The 18,543-nt window shown below is 36.9% G+C and overlaps 1 protein-coding gene across 2 annotated transcripts in view; it reads right to left on the bottom strand.

The window, feature by feature from the left end:
* Positions 1–6,436, bottom strand: part of LOC147022703 (uncharacterized) — a 156,279-nt gene extending 149,843 nt beyond the window's left edge. The window contains exons 1-2 of one of the 2 annotated variants that reach the window (XM_085887484.1): positions 6,347–6,436; positions 6,016–6,190 (exon numbers count right to left, since the gene is read on the bottom strand). The gene's annotated coding sequence lies outside the window, so the exon portion shown is untranslated. The remainder of the gene's footprint in view (positions 1–6,015; positions 6,191–6,346) is intronic. The other variant, XM_085887485.1, reaches the window with a different exon arrangement.
* Between the last annotated feature and the right edge of the window lie 12,107 nt (positions 6,437–18,543).

The following is an 18,543-nucleotide window of genomic DNA, read 5'->3' as shown; positions in this document are numbered from 1 at the left end:
TGGTGCTCTGAGATTTGTTGTCTGCAGAGTCCATGAGCGTCAGCTGCGGCTGCATGGACACCTGGCTCAGTTTCCTGATGCTGATCCTGCTCAGCAGATTCTCTCAGCAAGGGAGCCTCATGAGTGGAGGAGGCCAATGGGCCGACCACGTGCCTCGTTGCAGCAGGTTGATCAGCATCTCAAGGAGAATGGGATGGGTCAGGCAACTACCTGGGGAATGGCCTGTTGGAAACACCTGTAGTTCCGGCAGAAAGTGGACACAGCGATGCGCTGCTCCGGCGCATGCTCTCCTACCTGACTTGACCTGGGGAAACATCTCCAGACTGACAATAGAAATGAAAAATGATAAAATGGACAAAAACGAATGAATAACATGTATGGGGAAGATGGCCAATGGGAACTTGGAAAAACAATAACAACTATGTTTGCGATCACAAAGCGATCACAAAGAGTAAGCCTCTCACCGACTGTGGGGGCTCACCCTTGGCGATCGGCCGCGACTTACCATTGGCCCATGATCAACCGACAGCCATATTTTTGGACACCTTGCCCTTCAGCATTAAGGGATAAGAGTGTAAATGAAGAAAATGTCTCCCCATCTCCAACATATCCATAAAACTCAACATCATGAAAATCAGAGGAAAATTATTTGTTATGCTTTTGTTAATAAGGTCACAATCCCAAAAAAAGTAAGTCAAGGACACCAATGAAATGTCCAATGCACAACTTCAGTGCAGGTCACTGTGATGCAAGAACATCTTGGAAGGCCAAATGATCTTTGAGATTCCGCATTGTAAAATTGAGTGATGACAAAAAAAAATTGAAAAAATCAAAATTAAAAAATGTGTTTTCTTTTTTTAGACTGCCGTTATTAAGCTTGGCTGTCGAGACTCTCGGGGGAAATTTTGGTCTGATCGGATGCATCTTGGTCGAATTTTAGTAAAAAAAGCTGTCTATAATTGAGTCATGACCTTAAAAATATTCCTAACGGTCAAGGTCCACTTTTTTGATCCTAACATGAATAATTTTCCTCCGATTTTCATGATGTTGAGTTTTATGGAGAGATTTTTGATGGGGATACATTTTCTTTATGTACACTCTGTCATGTTGAATATCATGGTCATATGGTGCTGCGGAAAAAAAAATAATGGCCTTTATTGGATTGCAAGTGTGGGGGAAAAATTTATATGAATGTATTTTAAATTGCAACAAATGGAGTTTCAGAAATGTAACTTTTATGCTGCAAGTTGAATTGGCTGTCATTTCTGGCCAAAAGACTTTTGCCCTAAATGATAAGAAATGTGTTGTTCTGGAGCAGAGTGACCGAGCTGATAAATGAACCTTTGCTTCGAAATGTACGAAGTGGCTTTTCGTCTAAAGGAAACGTCTACAGTCTGGGTAAATATCCCCCAAACTCTCTCTCACGAAAGTATAAAATGCTTTGAAATATAAAATTGTTTTCAGTATGAGCACGTGAGGAAGTATAGTTTCTCAGTGGCTTTTGCTCCTTGGAACTGACCAAGTACCAAGTTAGAATAAAACTCTCTGATGAAATGTAGAAGTGAATTGAATCGGGTTGGTCTAACTGTTAACTCAAGTAAGAATAAATGAAATAGAACCAAATAATATTGCAATCAAATGGGATTCTTAAGTTCATTGTACAAGGGTGAGAAGTGTATGGTGTATAATTAGAAAATAAATTGTTTCACAAGGAAAGACTTGTGTGGACATCAGTTTTATCAGTGTCGATAGGGTTTTTGTAGGATTTTATAATCAAATCGGACAAGCGTTAAACTCTGTCTGAAGTCAAATAGGATTCCACAATAGGCCAGTTAGAATCCTTCAGGAGGACAATGATAGCAACAAGGTGGGTTTAAAAAAATCCACATCACAAGCCATGGGTAAGTTGCGGGGATCACTCACGATAAGCCTCGGGAGGAAGATTTCTCATTGCATCATTTTGTTTGGGATCACTGGTTTTTAATGTGTATTGAAATGTACTAAACGGCATTTGAAAAACATGCTTATAAAAAGTCACTGGTGTGGGGAGGAGAGGGGAATCACCCCTGTAACAGCTGACCACCTGCTCATTCACTTTGCTGCCTGGACGGGTTTGCTCCCCACCTACCCTCACTCCCCCCCCACCCCAGAGTTTGACCTCACCTACGCCATCAATCGTAAACATGTGTAATATAAGTATGTGAATGCACTGGAAAGTCATATCTAAAGACAACGTGCAAGAGGTTCCACTGTCGGAGTCGAATAACCCCTCAATCACCCCCTCTAATTGATTGCTTCACTCCTTTGTGAAAATGCAGCAAGCACTCAAATTTGTCACCCAAGGAAGCGGTGTCACACACACTCTGTCTTAATTATGAAAATGAGTGTGAAAATGCACAGGAGCACATTATTTGAAAGCCCAAATTTGCAAAAATGTCTTTAAAAGGCAGAGGTTTGAGGTTTCTACTCTTAAATACAACAACAGACAATCTCTCAACTTTACACTATGTACCCTGGTCATTGAGCACAGGGTGTCGTGGTACATTTCAGGCCTGCACAAAGTTGTGCACCAACTCTGGCCCCTGGGAAGCATTCCTTGGTTGCTCAGGTGGGCGAGGTAAAAGTCCTTCTGCCCGAAGGCTTTCACACCTCTCAGGTTCCCATTTATTTTCCGAGGTGGAAAAGGAATGTGGACAAAATCCCTTACCAAAAGACATGAGCAAGAATGTAACAGCTATAATTTCAACACAAAATTAGTGTTCAGTGTGCACTGTAAGAGAAGTCAAAACAAACAAGAAATAAAATGGTAATTGATCCGTCTTGAAAAAAAAAGTGTGAGGCCACTTACACATCGCCTATGTTACTGCCCACACGTAGTTGTGTTTGTACCCTGAGTTTGGAGTTTGCAACTTAAAAAATGTGACCATGAATAAGGAAAAAAGAAAAGAAAGACAAGCCGGGACGCGATGATGGTTCGCTGGCATTATTGAACAATGCCATGATAGGTACAATTGAGTTAGTGGAAGCTTTTGAGGAAGCCCTACCATAAAAACCTATCTCTTCCGTCAAAATTTACCAAATCAAATCGGATTTTTTATATGTTGGACTTGTGGACATTACGCACAGCTTCGAGGAAATGAAATTGCGAGAAAAAAATTGAGAAAAAAAAATAGTTCAAGTGGGCGTGGCTCTGCCCACAAGGGGCGTGGGATGCCCTCATCCAAAAATAAACAACTAGACCATGTTGTCTAGCTTGTGTCCAAGTTTCGTCAAGATCGCATCAAACCTCACGGAGCTATGCTCTGGAGAGAGTCACAGACAGACAGACACACAGACAAGCCGGTAGGCGGACATGGGTCGTCGACTACCCAATAGAACCTGATGCGATGGGCCCGTTCGATGGGGAATGACCTGATGATTAAGCACAAGAAAATTCATGATTCTAGCTTCAAGGGTTAATGCTGCAGATTGTTTTTTCGTTAAAATACCCCCACATTTAGAGGTTTTTCGGCCATTGCGAGACATCGGAGTGGTCCATAGCAACGGTTCTTTCTCACACATAACTAGGACATACCATGAACCTACCATACCAGTTTCATGTATATCTGACTCATAGTCTCTGAGATATAACGAACTTCGTTTTTTATTGTTTTCGACCAGGGTTCATTCAAAGTCTATCCTCTCAGACAGTTTTCATAGGATCCGGCTGGAAATTTTTGACAATATGGCTGAATGTACTGCCCACAGTCGCTCATGGGCCGATTTTTAATTTTCGAAAAAATATATATTTTTTGATTTTTCAAAAATTTCAAAGTCCCGTTGCTAGGCAACGGTGGTTTCCATAGCAACGGTTCTCATTTGCACACAACTAGGTCATAGTATGAACCCATCAACCAAGTTTCATCAAAATCACCATTGTATTAACTGAAATCGCCATTTTAAATTCTGATAATAAGGGTAGAACAAATCAAAAAAAAGTTTTCTTTTTCTTTTTCTTTTTTCGACGAGATCGACTACCTAAATATATATATATATATATATATATATATATATATATATATATATATATATATATATATATATACATTTACATCGTATGTGTGTGTGTTCATGCAAGTTGCTGTTATTGACTGCCGTCTCTCTCCAAGTGGGTGTGTTTCAGGGCATGGAACAGACTTGGGTTGACTGAGCAGTTGGGCATTCGGGGACGGACTGAGAGTCCTGGCCATCACACGGCCCATCTCTCTATAATTCCAGCAATCTCTGTGTGTCTGTCTGTCTGTCTGTCTGTCTGCGACCGCCGTTTCTCGACGACCGCCGATCCAATCTGATTGAAACTTGCCAGGAATATTGCCGGGGTCCCGCGGATGTGCCTTTTCGAGGTTTGATATCGATTGGACGAGCGGTTCCCAAGTTACGGCCATTTATCTGTCGACCAATGACAAGACACGGTGCTATGACATTACGAATAACGTCACAATTAATGTTTATTTATTTATTCTTTTTTTTTTTTGCACAATCGACGGTCCGATCTGATTGAAACTTGCCAGGGATATTGCCGGGGCCCTGCTGATGTGCTTTTCAAGGTTTGAAATTAATCGGACGAGCGGTTCCCAAGTTACGGCCATTTATCTGTCGACCAATGACAGGACACAGTGCTATGACGTCACAAATGACGTCACAATTAATGTTTGTTTATTTCTTTCTTTATTTTTTATTATTTCTTTTGCACGATTGAAACTTGCCAGGAATATTGCTGGGGATCCGCGGATGTGCCTTTTTGAGGTGAGAGAGAGAGAGAGAGAGAGAGAGAGAGAGAGAGAGAGAGAGAGAGAGAGAGAGAGAGAGAGAGAGAGAGAGAGAGAGAGAGAGAGAGAGAGAGAGAGAGAGAGAGAGAGAGAGAGAGAGAGAGAGAGAGAGAGAGAGAGAGAGAGAGAGAGAGAGAGAGAGAGAGAGAGAGAGAGAGAGAGAGAGAGAGAGAGAGAGAGAGAGAGAGAGAGAGAGAGAGAGAGAGAGAGAGGCTGCACCTACAGGCACGCACCTACGGGCCTGAACTAGTGTTCAAAAATTAAACAAATAAATAAAATTAAACATTTCACCTGCTTCAAACAAACATTTACCCTTGTTGTTGCTATAGTTTCAAACTTTACAGATAATGGTTATTTCCCATAAATATGCATGACGAAGCACGGGGTTTGTATCTTCCTTGTCCAGGACATACATTGCATTTTATTTTTCATTCACGGTCTCCTTCTTATTCCGCATATTTATGCACAAATGCTTGTTGAAGAAAACGTTATTTCACATTCAATCTCATTCAAAAGTTTTGAACTCAGGGATCCGAAGACCCTTTTTACCCATGGGCCCACAATATATTCACTCCGTCCCTAAATGGAGACCTACCAGGTCTTAACTATCCACCTCCGTCACATGTGTGTATGTGTGTATGTGTGTATGTGTGTATGTGTGTATGTGTGTATGTGTGTGTGTGTGTATCCATCCATTGGGACCATACTCTGTACAGGGCGTTGGTGCTGCCGAAGCAGTCTCCTTGGCTACTGGGTGCAATCCTGGATGGGTCACCACTCCGACACAGGATACCACATGCTGGTACTCATTTGGCCCCCCCTCGGAAGGATCACAGGCAGAGTCAACCCCAACTGGTATTAATTCAACAGGCAGTGGGATTTGAACTCAGGATGCTCCGATCCCAAGCCCATCACCCGAACATTAAGCAAACACCATACATATGTGTGTGAATGCATGTGTGTGTGTGTGTGTGTGTGTGTGTGTGTGTGTGTGTGTGTGTGTGTGTGTGTGTGTGTGTGTGTGTGTGTGTGTGTGTGAATGCATGTGTGAATGTATGTGTGTATGTGTGTGAATGTATGTGTGTCTACGTGAGTGTGTGTGTGTGTGTGTGTGTGTGTGTGTATGTGTGTGTGTCTGTGTGTGTGTGTGTGTGTGTCTGTGTGTGTGTGTGTGTGTGTGTGTGTGTGTGTGTGTATGTATACATGCCTGTACGTGGTCCAACCGAAGCTGTTAAACCCAAAGTGGTTTTGTAGAAAGTGGAAACAGAATCCGGACCAAATTCCGTCGTTGATTTCCACCGAGTCGAATCGCTCCGTGCATCGAGACATAGATTCTCCAACGTGTTCATCCTTATATATGAAGGTGCACGGGAGTTCTGCTCCTGCACAACGGGGAGGAGAATAAGGTGGAACGAGGGGTCTAAGTCAGGTGGAGCTATCTCATAGTGGTGATGGTAAATACCACCCCAGCGTGCTGACTGAGCATGTGGGGAGGAACAGTTTGGAACACAGACTCAGCATTTAAACATTGAACATACAACGAGGCAGAGGTGTTGAGAGCTTCCAAGAAGATTTGTGGTCCTCGGCCTGGACCCCTTGGACTTCCACAGCGACTCATGTCGGAGTCCCTAAAGACAAAGACTAATAGTTACATTTCTTATGTTAACACATACAGGATGTTGCAGGTTTGAAATTAAAGGGCTTATTTTATATTTCCAATAAGACGTATTTCAACAAAAAAGTATCCGTTTCCAAAGTCCACTTGTTTCTGTAAAAACACTTCCTTCGTTGCGGGGTAGCATCATTGGCTGAATGTGCGGCTGTGCGGTTGATGAGATGCCCTCTGTAGTTTCGGGAAGGAAATTGTAATTTGTTCATGATGCTGGCGATAGCTCGGCTACACTTTGTTAAGGACAGAATGGGATCCTTCACATCCAACAATGACTGCTGACAAAAGGGACTCCAGTTTTTACATCCATCCCATCTGAAGGAGAACACACACCTTGATGAAACACCCTGCTTGTGAAACACCGGGACGACAGTTTATAGCTGGGTCAGGATTCAAACCCAGGCTGGTTATCTGGATTGAGAGATGAGTGTGCATTGTAAAAGCAACTACTTCCATTTTACATCTGCTATTAAACATTTCAAATATATTGAACACAATGTCACATCTTTACCTCGACAACCGAAGGAGCTTATGTTTTCATCCCTCTCTCTCAGCCTGGTGTTGGCTCAGTGGTTCGGGTGGTGGCTTGGGATCATAGGGTCCTGAGTTCAAGCCCTGTCGGCCGCTGAATTAATACCAGGTGTGGTTGCCTCAGCCTGTCATCCATCTGAGGTTGGCGAAATGAGTACCAATTCCAGTGTGTGTCCTGGTCGAGGGGCACTGCATCAGCGACACAGTCGCGCTTCAAGAAATGATAGCTGCCCTGGCAACTAAGCTGCCATACTACCACCACCCCTCTCTCTCCCTTTCTCTATTTGTTTGTTTGTTTGTTTGTGTGCAGGATATCTCAAAAAGTCGTGCATGCATTCGGATGGCATTTGGTGGACACGTTGGGTGTGTAACAAGGATGAACTGATGAGATTTTTATGAAGATCTGAATGCGGATCCGGATCTCTTAATTTTTAAATCAATTCTTCACCATTCAGAGAGAGGACGAAACTAATATATAGCACGATATCTCAAAACGTTGGGGACGTCTTTAGATGAAACTTGATGGACACGTTGGGTGTGTAACAAGGACGAATTGATTCGATTTTGGTGAAGATCGGAATCCGGATCTGGATACGAGAATTATTAAATTTTTAAGGTGATTCTTCACCATTGAGAGAAAGGCCAAAATCGATATGTGGCATGATATTTCAAAAATGTATTGGACCCGATATGTTCTCGTGGATCAGGCATGATGTGGCAGAGGTATGTGAACTACTGAGTGCCCTCCAGGTTAGTTATTAATTAACCCTCCTCCCTTTTCAATCACTGTTTTATTAAAGTTATGTTAGATAAAGGTCGACCATTATTTCTTTTTGGGAAGGAACAGTTTGTACCATCCTCAAAGTGCTCAAGCAAGCATAATAACAGAACAGAACGTAGTGGTTGTGCCACCTCTTACATCATGGTGGTCTCCATGTAAACAATGTGACTGGTGGTACTCAAACAAATGCTGTCCAGGCCATTGTTTTCAGTTTTTCATCATCCTTTTGAGGCAACTTCCCCAAACGAATGTATTTTGTTAGCAGAGCCTGCAGAGCAAAAGGAAGAAGGAAGAAAGATAAGGAAATGGGGAGTCAAAAGGGGAGCCCTCGACCAAGCATATCTTTGCATTTTTGGGAGAGGCTCGTATTCCCACCCTCCCCTCACTTCTCTAGCATAAACTCCTGGGTCCTACTCTTAGCCATGATCTTTCTTGGGAAAAGTACAGATTGAAGTTGGCCTCCAAAGCCAGCTACCAAATGTACACATTCCGCAATACCAAGGCTCGAAGTTTCCACCTCCATTTCGGTAACGGAATCAGGATTCAAAGACAGAGTTGTGAAGTTTTCTTGTTGTCAGGGTTTTGTTCCGAAGGATCTTTTCAGGATCATCACTGAGCCCCGGACACCTTCCATTTTAACTGTAGTTCATTTGTAGTACTATTCCCAGGGATGGTTTTTAAGATGTCTGTAAGTTTCTTCGTTGTCATTCTCATTACTCCAATGATCACTGGTACAATTTCCAAGATATTTTCACTTTATTTTTGAGGTCTTGAAATTTAGTCATTTCTTACATTTCTGAAAGATTTAGGCCAACATCGCTGGATAGTGACACCTCAATTAGCAATGACATCTTTTCTTTTTTGCACACAAGTTCGATATCAGGTTGCAGTGCTTTGATCTAAGTTCACACTGGATGGAATCATCAGGTTCATGTTTCCATGAGTTTTCTGGAACTGGGATATTGAATTTTTTTTGCAGATTTGCTGTTGCATTACTCAACATACCTTGTTGTGCCTTTCTGTGTAGAGCCGTTCTGACATGAGTGTTTTTTTACTTCGTGATGGGAGGTGGCTCATGCTTTCTGTTTCTACTGAGTCAGGTCAAAATACCACCTGACCCACAACTAATTGCAACAAAAGGTTTTTCAGTGGTTTTCATTCCTACTGGATATACTGATCAACAGAAAAAAGTCTCCCAAAATCTGACATCCGGAAATAGGTTAAACCAATAATTTTCACGATGGCTGCCACCGGGCTTTGAAATAACTAAAACAGCTATAACTTCTTCAATAATTGTGATAACAACATAATTGTTGGTTCTGGTCCATGGTTTTACTGGATCGGCAATCCACTGGTGTCAATAAAATTTATGTCTGATCAGTATTTAACATGAAATCCAAGATGGCGGCAAAATTCAAGAGTGCAAAAAATCAATAAATTTTCCATCTGAACCAAAATCATTGAACACCTGGTGCCACTGAAACATTTATTTGTGAACATTACATAATGGCAGTTTAGGTTACAATGACATCGTTACATTCAGGGGAAAAATATCACACATACTCTGGTCATTCTACAAAGAAGCACAGCGAGAAGGAGATGAAGAAGCACAAAAGAAGGCCATAATTGAGACAGCAGCAAGGCTGATCAAGAGTGATATCAAGAACGGTGTACCATCTGTTAGTGATCACTACCCAAAATCAGAAGAACTTGAACTTGACTCTGCACTGGCATTCTTTCCAGATACACTTCGAAATATGTTGAATAGTCTGTTCGTTGGAAAAAAAACACGCAATGTAAAGTGGCTAGTATTGTACAAGCCATTGTACAAGCAGTGAGACCTCGGGCTGTCATTGCACCACTCCAAATTGGTCTCGCTGTGCAGGTCCATCACATATATTGGCTAAAATTCCTTGTGAAAACCGTGTGTAATATGGGGTATGGCTAGTCATGTGGTGAAGTACTGCGGTTTGAAAAGAATGCGGCAAGCTGTGTCACACCTGATTTGCTAATTGAAGAAACAGGCGTATTTGACCTATCAGTGTTGTTTGCCGGTGGCAATGTAGATCACCACGTAATCACCCTTGATGGCAAAGGTACCTTTCATGAAATGGGCATGATAGCTGCATTGACTCCTGGTAGAAAATCAAGTCAGCTTGTGACAAGGCAGAAGATTTCAGAATTGAACATTGTACAGATGTCAAAAATTGATATCAAAGAATATGGCTTTGCAACCAATGTTCTTCGCAACATCAAGTTCCGAGACCTCCCAGATTTCCGAGTCTGTGACATGAGAGTTGAGATCTTGTGGGAGCTATCCTTCCATTTCAAGCAGAATGTACCAGGCTGGAAGGGGATGATGCACATCCTTCAATGAGGACAGACACATCCTGGCACATCCTCCATTCTGTATTTGCCAATGATTAATGTGTATCCAGGCGACAAGGCTTGCATTCTGTCCACTTTGAACTTCCTGTCCAACATGGCCATCAGACACCATGTCCCTCCTGTGATCACGTTTGATCAACCACTGCACTGGAAAGCTGCTGAGATAATCAGTGCTGCACCAGAGAATAGCCATTTGAAGGGTATCATGCTTATGCTGGGTACATTTCACACGTTCATGAATCTGCTTGGAGCAATAGGCACGTTGATGGCGGTAACAGGACTCAAAAACATCCTGGAACTGGTGTACGGTGAAAATGCTGTAGTTCATATGATGTCCAGAAAATCTGTTCAGAGGGCATTCCGAGGCCATCTACTGGTGAGCAAGTGTCTACATCGAATTATTGTGGCATCTGTAGTGGAGGAAAATCCTGAGTTCATGCTCCAAGTAGAAGAGATTGAGAAAATGTATTCGTCTTTGCTAACGGGTAACATCTCTCTTGAAAGTCTTGAAGAATCAGCTGCAATTGTGAGGATCACTGATGAACTTGAAAAAAAGAAATCTGAACTTGCTGCACAATCGAAAACGAGTAAGCTGTTGCTGAATTATCAGAAAATGCTCCACACTGCTCGGGCAATGATCAAGGCAGATCGCACTGGGTCTTGGAAGGATCACTTGCAAGCTGTTGCTGATTGATGCCTTGCCAATATTTGCAGCAGCTGGACACCACAACTACCAGAAGTCCGCTTATCCCTACGTACAAGAAATGAGTGAACTGGAGAGCAAACACCCAGATGTGTATGAGAAGTTTCAAAATGGCTTCCATGTGATCCGGCGAACAAACCAGTTTTGAGTAGGCCTCCAGTTGTGTGCAGAAACATTCACTTTGAGAGGCATCAGCCACGCTGAAATAAAGAAACTTGGCAGCCAAGCGATGGCAGTCGGGTGAATATACTGATTCTGGCTCCCTTTTCCCCATGTAAATGAATGGGGGATTTTCAGCGATTCATATTTTTTCGCCAAAAAGTAAACCCCCTTTTTATCCCAAGGTATATATTTTTTTTAACCTTTCAACCCCTTTTTAACCTCGGGACACTTTTTTTCAAATAACCAATGCAATAATATAAAGATTTGTTCAAGTAGTAAAGTAGTAATATTATTTGTTAAAGGTGATTCAAAAGAAATATCTGAAACATCAAAGCCTCGGGACACTCTTTTTCAAATAACCAATGCATATTGTTTAGCTCACTCATTGAACCGATAAAGATTTGTTCATTCTCAAATTCCTTCAATAGTTTAATTTTCTTTGCACAATAATCCCCATCTAAAATATTTAAAAACAAAACATTTGAATCTTTATATTTTTTAAGATACCCCTTTGTGCCATTACAAAATGATAAACTTCTCTTAATGCTCTTGTTTGACTACTTCCTGAGCCACATATCATTTTGAGATTATAGTAAATTGTTTTTTCATTGTTCAGTTGAGAACCATCAAAGTTTTCAGTCCATTCATGGATATTTTTTTTTTCTTTACATCCTCGAACATACTAGTTTTTAAATTGATTCGCTTATTTGTTTTATTTACCTTTGTTTTAGTTATTTTTTCAAGAAGACTTATTTGATATTTTTCACATTCATTATGTTTTCCATTTATATACCAAGACTGAGATTTTCTCCACTCTTTAGTTTGATTAATACTTGGTTCGACCATTTATATATTGTGAAAATGGCGGCGGAAGCCCTTAAAAACCATAACCCATATTCTATTTAGTTAAAACTTGTATCCAGATGGAACACAATCTTTTCTATACACTCTGTCATACAATATCCATATGGAACACAATCTATTCCATTATCTAAAATAAATCTCTCATCATCAAAGGCTCCTAATGCCTTTTTGTTTACTTCTTCACGATATATCTTATGTTTATAACTTCTTATTGTATTCATTTTCATATATTCTTCTTTCTTATTCATCAAACAATTATAATAATTTCTAAAAGTTATTGATTTCTTTATTACATATTTCTTTATTCCCTTTAACCTTTTATCAATCTGATCACCATACTTATAAGCATATGCCTTTGCTCTCAATCCAATAAACTCACTCATTACTTTTCCACCCGACTCATCCTTAAACTTACCAATAACCTTTTCATTCTATTTGGAAAATAACTCACTGTTCTTACTAAAATTACTTATATCATATATTCCAATATTTTTCTTCATATCTTTATAAACATCATCAGTTTTTATATCGAGCATAAAACTATCAGTGTCCATATACAACAATGAAACATTTTCACATACTCTTTCGTTAAGCCATAATACAAATAATCATACATCAATATCTTTGATAAATCAAGAACTGCTGTTCCAATATAAATTGGTTTATCCATTACAATACTTTCCTTTTCCATATGAATAGCAGGAAAGTTCTCTGTAAAAAACCTCTCTTCTCTTAAAACTTGGTTTATTTATCAATCTCGAAGCTTCTTTCCAAGATGTTTCAAATCTAATGTTTTGCCTGTTTCTAACATTCCCTATTGTCTATTAAAAGACAGCATTATTCATCAACTTATAGAAATCCCCTTCAAATTTTACTTTTGTATTTGTTCTCATATCTGTATTGAATTTAATATACTTTTTCATCCAAGGACTTTGTTTAAATTTTAAAACTCTATGAATTTTAGCTACTCTCAATCCTTCTCTCAAAAACTGTTTTAAGCTTCTCTGATGCAAAACATATCCTTCTTTATCATAGAATGTTGTTAATAACTTTTCTGTTGATTTGCCTTTCATATTAAAACTTTTATGATTATCACTTAACCATTCTTTCTTTGGGGTTTCTTTCTCACATTCAAAAGGAAGGTCTTTATGCTTATTATGAAGATCACTCGGGTACCTCAAATCAACTTCAAAATAATAACCTTCTTCTTCCTCATTCAATTCCTCTTGAGAAGAAATAACAATATTCATCAAAGCCTTTTCATAATCCTTTTCTTCCACCCACTCTAATTTACCATAAGGCAGAGATTGAGACATTGCGCATCCATACAAATTATTGGCATCAAAATAAATCAAATAATTACTATCTTTTTCACTATCATAATTTGGAAGATATTTTTAATTTGCTTTAGCATATCTTTTTGAACATTCTTGTGATATTCCACCTCTCTTAGACTTCTCAATCATCAAAAGCATATCGACATCACTGATTAAATCTATATCTTGTTTTGTCATTTTCAACATTGCACTCCAAGCGAAACCAGGAGCTGTGAAATAGTGGGCAGGATCGAATCCATAACAATTTTTATTATGACAGAGTGATCTAAAAGCTTCAAACACATCAGCCAACAATAAAACATGTTTTTAGATACAAATCATGATATTCTCCAAGGTTCTTTATCTTAAATATTTTCCATATTTATTGTGCATGTTTATATTCCTTATCACTTATCTCTTCTTCATAAAGGTTATTATAGAAACTTTCTTTTGAAGGAAGTTGTGTTTCTTTAAATCTCAGAAATGAATCAATATAATCATAAGGATAAATTCCCTTACTTGTATGAATTTTCTCTTTACTTTGAATTTCATTCCTTGTTTGAATTTCCTCTCTCGTTAGAATTCCCTCTTTAATCAGAATTTCATCGTTAATCAGAATTTCCTCTTCAGTTAGAATTTCATTCATTGTTTGAATTTTCTTTATAAATAGAATTTCATCTTCAGTTAGAATTTCTTCATTAATTTCCTCATTAATTAGAATTTCCTCGTTACTTTGAATTCTCTCTTTAATCTGAATTTCCTCTTTAGTTATAATTTCCTCTTTTGGAAAGAATGAATTAAGATTTGGAAAAGACCCCGTGGAGCTTAGATTTGATGCTTGGGAGGCTAGTGGTGTTGCCATAAACTTGTAAGAATCTAGAAACCTAATACGAGTTAAAGGTTTTGTGAATATCATTTTTGAAAATGAAATATACTTTTGACTTGTGTTTGTTGTGGCAGAAATATTCCCTGGTGTTTTCGAAAGTTCATTTATAAATAGATGTGTATCATAGTTGGTGCTGTTGTGAAGAAAGACTGGAATAAAAGAAGGAAATTTATAATGAACATTACAACAGGAATGAGCGGGACCTCTATATTTACCAGTAAGATGACAATGATCCCTAACTTTAGACTCCTCAATTTCCCCCTCACAAATATGACAGATATTGTTCTTTCTAAATTCTAATTTTTCTTCTTCGGTTAATTTCATCAGTTCATTTGTTTCTTTCGTTAATTTAGTTAGTCTTCTGCAATCTTTTTCAAATCGTTTAACAAACTCTTGTGAAGCTTTTTTTCCACTATAATGTTCAAGTTTATTATACTTTTCTCCAACAGATGATTTGATATAATAACAGAAACCACAAGGAATATGTTTTTTATATTTATTTGAATATGATTTTTTTGGATTAGGAGAGGCAGGATTTATCTTTTTTAGGATACATTCGAAATCAGCATATATCACAAATGGGTGCATGATAGATTTATTATAATCTTCAAAAGAAATCTTTGCACCAGGTTTCGGCATTTCGGTAATTAATGCTGATTTATGATTACTACAATATTTGGAATGTTGTTCTCATCGTTCTTTTGTATGAAATTAATTAAGAGATCGCTTTCAAGGATATATTTTGTTTGCTGTTCTGAATACCTGAGAAGAGATGAATCTTGATAAATTATTGATGTATGTATAATGTGAATTCTTTCCAACACTAAAATATAAAAGATCAATGTGTGTTTCTTCATTTTTATAGTTGTTTGAAATTTTTATTATTTGCACTTTGTTTGTATCCGTTAATCCATATACTTTAATGGAAAAATTATTCTTTTTCTCAAATTTAAGAATACCTGTTAGTGGCATTGGGAATTTAAAATCTTTAATGTCCAAGGTATTCTCATATTTCATATATTTACAATTTGTTGGATGTAAGTGAGCAAGAACAGACCAGAGAAAACATTTATTATCATTGTTCTTAAGATTAATAACTGTCTTCTTTCATTTTATTTCTTTTGGTAATTCAAGATAAGAAGAAGCTTTAAGAGGGTCTGATTTTAGAATGTGTATATCTCAAAAGATGATTTTTTAAAAATGAAATCCACTTCCTACCACTGTATTATCAACATCCTCCTCTTGTCTTGATAGTTCTTCATAAATCCCACTATTCAAAAAATCTTGAAATGATGTTATAAAATGAAGATCTGTTCTCATACAAGGAGTTTGTTCTTCATCTAGTCTTTTCATATTCATTTTCACTCCCATATAAAACTTTAAAATTTTCATTTCTTTTAATGTCTTTCGAATAACTTTTTCAACATCAGGTTTCACTATTTCAATTGATTCAGCTATTGATGATGGACCGGGTTCTCCAAATTGAAAAATCCTTATTTTTATATGCTCTTTAAATGCCCCATCAGTGTTATCAATATAATAGTCTCCCTTTACTTTAAACTCATTTTTCTTGTGTTTTTGTGATTGAAGATGTCTATTATAACTACTTTCAAAACATCCTTTGAGCAGATATCACAATGTTATCTTTCCAACTCAAGAGGAGATATTTGATGAAATAGATTAAATGTGTGTTTGTTGGTTCGAAGGTGATTTTTATGATGTTTATATTCGTGATTACAAACATCGCAGTACGTTGTATTCACCATATTTATATAATAAAACTTTGCCAAAACTAAAATTTTCTTGATGAAAATTTCGTTTAATTTATAGGTGAATCTGTGCTTAAAACCATTTTATCCTCCAACTTTTTTCACTTCATAAATACAATGTTTCAAGAAACAAAAGCCAAGTTTCAATCAATCTCTTCATTTGTAAAAGATACTGAGAAATATGTCAAGGATGTAAAATTGAACAAAGATAAATATTAAATATAACAACTGTTGGATAAAAACAATTATGGTGGATATGATGAGTTCTTCAATTTCCTTCAGTGGAAGGGCTTTGAGTATACCTGGTAGAACATCAATTAAAGTATCTCTAACAAAAGTTTCTCCTCTCCTTCTGGTAATATAATCAAAACTAGAAAAAGCAATGAAACAAGAAAAAGTATCAAAAAACAAAAACCTTATGGATGAAGCTTTAGAAAGAAAAGTTAAGACCATCTGTAATGTGTAAGGAGAAATTTGTATTTTTTCAACAACCTGAAAGATGTAAATCCTGATGAAATAAAGGATGTTAATATATCAGGTGAAATGGCATTTCGTTCAATAGTAGTTAAGGATCATTTTAAAATTACCTTTAATATAAAAAATGTTGTAGTTGAATCTGGTGATGAAAAAAAGTATAGATATATCGATGGTAATATTATTAAATATGAGTCAATATGCAACTGAAAGTAAAGATGAATTTCAGTTTAAGTAAAGTTATACTTTATAAATATGCGAGACTTACCTGATTCTCCATATGACAAATTTGAGAATTGTCCTGCATGTGAAAGACCGGGATTAAACACAGTGTTAAAAGCCTATAAACAATGTATATTCTGTGATTATCTTCTAATTAATGAAAATAAAAAATTTAAAAACGAAAAAAATTCTTTAAGATTTACACCAAAAATGAATTAATTTACAAGATTGATTAGAGAAATGAATGTAAAGTATGAGGGTGATAACACACCTTTCCTTACAAGGGAAGAAACTGAATGTATAAGAGAAATGTTCAAAGGATTGTTGTTATATATTATTCATGGATGTGATTTTCAGGGAAATATCAACACAAGATATTGCATAAATAAAATAATGGATTATCTTGAAATTAAACCTGAACTTAGGATAAAATATAGAGTTTCTAAAAAAGCCAATAATAAATTAAATAACCTGTTTCCGAAATATATAAATGAATGATTTTTTACCCATTTGGGAAAATAAGATAAAATTTAACAATCATAAAAATCTTCCAAATTCCTGAAGATGTCTCATAGTTGGTTCAAGCGGATGTGGAAAAACCTGCTTACTTTTGAAGATGCTCCTGACTCCCAACTTTTTAGTTTATGATAATTTAATAATTTTCACAAAGTCGAGTTTTCAACCAGAGTATCAAATACTCTCACAAGGTTTTAATGCTGGTCTTCAAAAAAAGATATAATTGGTTTCTTTAAACTTCAAAAACCCGAAATGATTATAACATTGAAGATATAATTCAACTATTTTGTGATACACAGAGATGTAAAAAGAAATCAAAACCGATAACTTGTATTCATCGTGATAATACGGATGATATACTATCTCCCCAAGATTTGGAGAAATCAAAAAAGAACCTCGTTATCTTTGATGATTGTGTTAATGAGAGAAACCAAATGATAATGGACAGCTACGACACAAGAGGGAGACATTCTTCTTGTAATTGTATTTATCTGAGTCAATCGTACTTTCAACTTCCTCGTCATTCCATCAGAAACAATGCTAATACTTTTATTTTATTCAAGTTAAATTCAATAGATATAAATAATTTTTGGAGAGAGAATTGTTCTACATTATATTGTAAAAACGAATTTGGGGATTACATGAAGCACACGACTGAAAAATATCAATATATTGTTGTGAAACAAGATGAGATATTAAGGGATATTTTTTTGTTTTATAAACAGTTACATATATATATATATATATATATATATATATATATATATATATATATATATATATATATATATATATATATCAACTATTATTATAAATATTGTGATATGAGTAAATCTGCTTCTGGAAAAAACTTTCATAAATCAAGGTTCTTGTGTAGTACAAATGAGAATATTGTAAATTTACTTAAAAAACACCCCGTGATACACATTGTATCAACAACAACGAGAGCAATAAGACCTGGAGAAGTAAAAGGTGAAGATTATCACGATATGTCAATGGAGGAACATATGCGATTGAGGAATGAAGGTGAAATATTTGAGGAGGTTTCTCTTGGTACAACAAAATATTCAGATTGTAAGAGTGAATTCAGGAAACTAAAATCTGGTGGTCTTGGGATATTAGAAACTAATCCAGAAGGAACGAGACAAATTATTTAACATCTGAGCAGAGTTAAGATTTTATCATTTGGTTTTGATGTTGATGAAGAAACTCAACACAAATGTATGAAAAGCAGAGATGCAAGTATTAGTGAAGAAGAAATTACAACTTGTATTAATGTTAATTACGAATTTGATGAAATATTTAAAGAAAATGATTTATTTGAACACATCTACTTGGATGATGAAGAAAAGCAAAATTTCCCTGTTGATCTTTACAATTCATTAAATGATATTTTCCAATAAATAAATGGATGCGAAAGAAAGAGCAAGAAGATTTAAGGAACATCAAGAGGT

Source organism: Eptatretus burgeri, chromosome 7 (assembly GCF_056783735.1).
Source record: "Eptatretus burgeri isolate ZD-2024b chromosome 7, Ebu_testis_v1, whole genome shotgun sequence".
Classification (NCBI taxonomy): Eukaryota; Metazoa; Chordata; class Myxini; order Myxiniformes; family Myxinidae; genus Eptatretus; species Eptatretus burgeri.
Note: the sequence above shows the minus strand (reverse complement) of the source record. Positions and strands in the feature narration are given on the sequence as shown.